At 48.0% G+C, this 5,928-nt stretch overlaps 1 pseudogene across 1 annotated transcript; it reads right to left on the reverse strand.

Annotated features, from left to right (window-relative positions):
* On the reverse strand, positions 1 to 1,467 carry LOC311632196 (neugrin-like; annotated as a pseudogene). Its single transcript has 3 exons — positions 1,302 to 1,467; positions 864 to 984; positions 1 to 789 (listed from the first exon to the last, which is right to left on the reverse strand). The product of its transcript is annotated as a neugrin-like (transcript).
* Between the last annotated feature and the right edge of the window lie 4,461 nt (positions 1,468 to 5,928).

A 5,928-nucleotide genomic window follows, 5' to 3' on the forward strand; every position in this document is an offset into this window, starting at 1 on the left:
CTGTGATTCACGCTGCCCGCATATACATACGCCCTGTGAAGTTCACCCTCCCTTGTCAGATTGAAATCCAAGCAGCTTCTTCCATTTTCAGGCTCATCATTTCCAAGGTGGACAATCCACACACAGAAATCCAGGCAGCTCAAATATGCTCGTTCAGCCGTATTTGATGTAACACCTCCACCAGCCAGGCTCCAGTTCAAATTCTGTGCAGGAAGTTCCCATTGTTGTCAAAGAACTCTCACTCCCTCTGTTCTACTTTGCTGCTGAAGTTCTGCTCACCCAGTTCTCTTGCCTTCAACGCTTCAAGCTCCTTCGCTCTTGGCAATGCATCACGGTCAGTGCCTCTGGTGCCCTCACAACCACTGGTGGAGCACTTCCGCAGCTCTCTCTGCTGACCTTGGGCTGCAGCAACAGGCACAAAGCTTTCCTTCTCCAGGCTCTGGACTCCTTTATACATTCCCTTCTGTCTCCTCGGGGTAATTGTACTCTGAGTATTCGGTTCTATCACCCTCCAAGCTGTGCTGTGACCTTGGCCTTGGGGTGAGGCTTCACCTCCTGACACAGGGTGGCCTGCAGAAAGCAGCTCCCGGACCCCCAGGGCCTGGAAGCTGGCGGAGCGAGTGGGCAAGCCCAGCTTTCTGAAGGACTTTTTGACCCTGCTTCAGTTTCCTCTCCAAGGTGGGTACAAACTTGCTTTTTAAAACCCTTCTGATCACCTCGGTGCTAGCATCAAAGCCTTCAGCCAATCTGGGCATTGACCAGGACTCTGGAAATTCTTCACGTAAATGCCTTGGTTGCAGGCACATCCGTAGTTGGAAGAGTACAGAAGGCAGCTGATCAGTGTTTAACTCTCTATCCCTTTCCTTTCCTCTCGGATCTGCTCCAGGGCTTCCCTGGTCAGAGTCCTGGGCGGGGCCCCGCGCGGCTCCATTTGCCTCCCAATTTTCTGGAGCAGGATGGCTTTTTTCCTGTCGTTTCAGGGCGCTGGGGGAGAGAACCTATGGCAGAAGCCACGCGTGGGAGCAACATGAGTGGTGGAAGCAACTTGGGCTCAATCAGGGGGCGCCCAGGCCTTGTCTTTTTGTTCACTGCCCCGGAAATCTAACACCCACAACGGCTGCTCCCGAGCAAGGCGAGCTCACTCTAAACAGGCGATGAAATGCATCCCTGGTGAAGGGACCCGGGTCCCAAAGGATCCAAACACCTGTCCCTGTGCCTCTGATCAGGGGAGAAGCAAGGGCCTGCAGCGCCCGATGGAGAGGCCCTGCTTTCAAGCTGAGGGCCCGGGGAGGAGCCGGTACCTCTCCACCGCCTGCAGCTCCCGCTCCTGTGGTTCCCAGTCGGAATCAGGGTCCAGCTCGCGGTCCGGAGATCCCGGGCCTGCCACCCCCTGGTCGCGAACCCACAGCGAGACACCACAGCACCACGGACACGCGCCCGGAGCAGGAGACTCAGAGCGTGTGCCATGTTGACCCTAGAAAGATGACTCTGGAGCTTAAGGTAAGACTGAACATTTTGGTGATTCTGAGGGAGAGGTGATGGCTTTGAGAGAGGATGTAGATGAACTAAGTTAGGAGATCTTGAGGACTCAGGATGATCTGTTGGAGGGGGCGGGGAATGAGGTGGGTGGAAGTGGATGGACATGGTGTGCCTGGTGAAAAGTCTTTCACACCAGCCATGGAAAAGAAAGGAAGCAATGAAACATCCCTAAGGTCAGAGACTGTGACTTTACAAGGGACTCCAGAATGTGTTGTGGACGGGGATTAAGAATCATCATGGATTGATTGGTTGACTGATTTCATGTAATTGATTTGACTCATTTCCTAGATGCATTTATTTAAAAAGCAACTGTTGAGCCAGGCAGCACACTAAGCACTGTACCTGGGCTGTGTGCATGTCCTATTTGGAAATGATTGGCCAACACAGCTGTGAGCACTTTGAGGGAGATTGGCAACTAGGAATGATGATGGCTTTGGAGAGCGAGTGTTACTAGAATACTGAGGGATAGACTTGTGCTCAAAGAGAGGTGGCCCAAGTTTTGTGTGCCAAAAAGACACCATCAAAAAAGTAAAAAAGCCAGGACCGGTGTGGCTCAGTGGATAGAGCGTCAGCCTGCGGACTGAAGGGTCCCGGGTTCGATTCCGGTCAAGGGCATGTACTTGGTTGCGGGCACATCCCCAGTGGGAGGTGTGCAGGAGGCAGCTGATCGATGTTTCTGGCTATCCCTCTCTCTTCCTCTCTGTAAAAAAGCAATAAAATGTATTTAAAAAAAAAAAGTAAAAAAGACAAGCAGCAGAATCGGGTGCTGTGAGAAATTATCTTACTTAAGTATTTGAAGTCAGTATTTCACTTGGAAGAATGGAGGTATGCTCAAGGAAAATATACTGCTGTCCTTGGTGAAAGATCTCTGAATGTTGGGCGGGTAAAAGTGAGTGTGATGATGCTTCAGAAGACTCCTGAAAGGTCCCGTGCTCTGACTGTGTTTTACAAACTATGGAGTTCATGTGCATGAGCTGAGAAGGATGTTTTCCTCCCGACCTCTAATTAGTTGACATAAAAAATTAAAATATAAGATCAAATCGCTTCTAGTTAATTAATGCATGCAACAAGATGAGAAGAAGCCCATTGGATGGGCAGGGGTTGGGGTGATGGTCACTGAGGTTTTCTCTGACCTACCAGCACACGCCTTATCGGAGCTGACACTCAGGATCAGGAAGTGGTTCTCTGTGCTTCCCGCTCTCAGGAAGAGAAGGAGACGGGAGAGCAAACAGGTGGAAGGGCTGGTTTCTGTTTGACTAGCTGTGGGTGCAGGAGGCTCCTGCCTCCCCCTGATTCTCCGCACACAGTCTGCACGTTCACCTTGGGGTGCTTTTATTCGGGGAGCTGAACATATACTCGAAGAGTTTGAGAAACTCTTCATTTTCCAGAGGAAAACGAAAGCTGCAGCTTGCATTTACCTTCACAAAAGGGTTTCTTTAAATGGCAGTATTTTTTTCTCTACTTGTAAAAGTGCTGTAAAATGGTAGAAAATGTTAAAGGATAAACAAATTTAAAAATCCAAAAACAGAGATGACTAGATGGAGCATAGGATTTCTAGGGCAGTGAAAGTACGATCCTTTGATGGTGGATACATGTTAGGATATATTTCTCGAAACCTGTAGAATGTAAGAGGGACCCATAATGTAAACTGTAGATTTTGGGTGATAATGAGGTGTTAATGTAGCTCATCAATTGTAACAAATGTACCACTGGGCTGGAAGAGGTTGATAATAACAGAGGCTCTGTGTGTGTGTGTGTGTGCATGGGATGTGGGGGAGCAGTGGATATATGGGAAATCTCTGTAAGTTCTATTCATAGATGCATTTATTTAAAAAGCAACCGTTGAGCCAGGCAGTACACTAAGCACTGCCTGAATATGAATCTAAAATTGCTCTAAAAATAAAGTCCAATGAAAAATTTAAAACAAAGGAGAAAATTACAAAAAAAAAAAAGAAAAAAGAAAAAAAGAAAAGCATCCTATATAATAAAAAGCCAATCTGAAAATTGTCCCTTCAACCAGGAGTTTGACCAGGGGGTGGGACTGGCCGGTCAACCGCCCATGGCCCCTCCCCATGGCTGGCTTGGCCTGATCTGCCCCAATTGGGGTGGGCTGGCTGGACTTCAACCATGCACAAATTTGTGTCCTGGGCCTCTACTAGAGAATAAAAGAATAAACTGTGACTCTGCCTTTAAGGAGTGCCATTAGTAATATTTTGGCTTTATTTCTTTCTAGTTTTCTTTCCTTGAATGCTATATTTTTAACATAGTATCTGAAATACAAATTTAACTGGGCATTCAGTATTTTTATTTGCTAAATCCGGTAATCATACATATGAGTTGAGGGCCACATAGGTGATTTAAAATTTTCTAGTAGCTACATTTTTAAAAGTAAAAAGATAAGGAGGCAAATTAATTTAAACAATATATGTTCTTTAGCAGCCATATAGGGCCAAAACGCCACTTCAACACATAATTAATAAAAAAAAATTATTAATGAGGTATTTCACAGTCTCTTTTTGGTACTAAGTCTTTGAAATCCAGTGTTCATTTTACACTTACATCTCTGTTTGAGCTAGCCACATCGCAAGCGCTCAGTAGCCGCAGGTAGCTAGTGGCTATTGCATGGGACAGTGAAGGTCTCAATCTCCCTAAATATTCCTATTTCCTGGCCTGGGACATGAGTAGGTTTTAGTAGCTCCCAGGTGATTCCAATGTGCAGCCAGGTTGCCCACGGGGCTCCACCAGGCTGCCTGGGCCCAGCTCATTCAGGGATGAGCCGCAGCTGCCACAAGAGGGAGCCAGCTGCTCAGGATAAAGGCTCCTCACAGCACCTGGTCCTCACTAGGCTCAGGACTCAGGAAATAATGGGGAGAGCCCACAAATACAAGCCCTGAACCTGTTCTTTAGGTTTTCTCGCACTGGTTTCCCCAGCCGAGGTCTCCCCCAGTCTGGCCACCACCACAGATCCCTCTGTTAAGTTGCTCCAGAATTATCCCTTTTTGTCGACAGTATCTTGATCTCTTCTCCCTCCTCCCAGCATAAGGTCTTCCTTCTGTACAGTGTGGAAAGGGACAAAGACCGGGCAGCAGGGCTCCTACAGATTGGGGTCTGAACCACCGCTCTGCTGCTTACTGACTAAGGGCCCCTTTACTGCATCACAGAACCGCTCTCAGCTTCCTCACTGGTGTGGCGATAATACCAGTCTCATCCGCATGTGGAGGGAGGATGATGTGTAGGGATATGCTCAGAGCAGTCCCCAGGAGGTGCTCTAATAAAGTGAAGCAAAGTAGGTGCCCAGGAAATAAGAGTTCATCTGCCTCCTGCCCTACAGCTATGCTAGAGGTAATGGGACACACCGAACATATTAGCTCCAAACTCGCTGCATCACAGGAGCACCTAAAAAGCTTACGAACAAGTCTTATTTTGTCCTCTCCCAGCCATTCTCATTCGGTGGGTCTGGGACAAGGCCAGGCATTGTGGATGATGAATTAAAAAGAAGTTCTTTAGGCCCTGACCGGTTTAGCTCAATAGATGGAGCATTGGCCTCCGGACTCAGGGGTCTTTGATTCTCATCAAGGGCATGTACCTTGGTTGTGGGCACATCCCCACTGGGGGGTGTGCAGGAGGCAGCTGATTGATGTTTCTCTCTCATCAATGTTTCTAACTCTCTTTTCCTCTCTGTAAAAAAGTCAATAAAATATATTAAAAAAAAAAAAGATTCTTCAGGTGATGCGAGCAGCCAGTCAGATGCTGGTTTTGTGGGTTGTTTGGGAATCACCACTTGTGGAAGGAACAGAGGATTGGAATAGGGGTCCTGGGTTAGTGTTTTGCTTTGCTGCTTGTTCAGCTTCTCTGAGCCTCCGCTACACTTTTAGTTAAAGGAGACCCATGAGACACACTGCTCAGGAGGTAGGAATACACACAAGCCAGGTAAGGGCTGGGTATCCATGTCTCCTTTCTTCCCCTTTGCTCCCTCTTCCAATTCCATGGAATCCCTATTGTGGCCATTCTTTCCCTTCTCCCAACCACTTCCCAATCCTTTTCTGCCACGTGGGATGGCCTCCCCTCCTTTGTACCTTCTCTGTCAGAGATAAGCCCGCTCAACAAACAGCCCCAGCCACTTCCCTTGGACGTCAGATTAGATTCTGGCTTTGGTGTCTCATTGTTCTACACTGGTTTCTGGTTCAATTTGTCTGACCAAGTAATGAGTTTACTGTTGGACCAGTTCAAGGAAGACCTTTCCTATCCCCTGACTGACCCTCCCATCCTACGTCCACCCCTCCCCACCCCACCTCAAGGAAACTTAGTGACAGGTATTCCTGGCAGAGGAAGGGTGCAGAGGAGAGGGGAAGAGACATTCTATATGGAGAAGACACCTCCACGCTCCTT

Source organism: Pipistrellus hanaki (genome assembly GCF_964339955.1).
Source record: "Pipistrellus hanaki genome assembly, chromosome: 13".
NCBI lineage: Eukaryota > Metazoa > Chordata > Mammalia > Chiroptera > Vespertilionidae > Pipistrellus > Pipistrellus hanaki.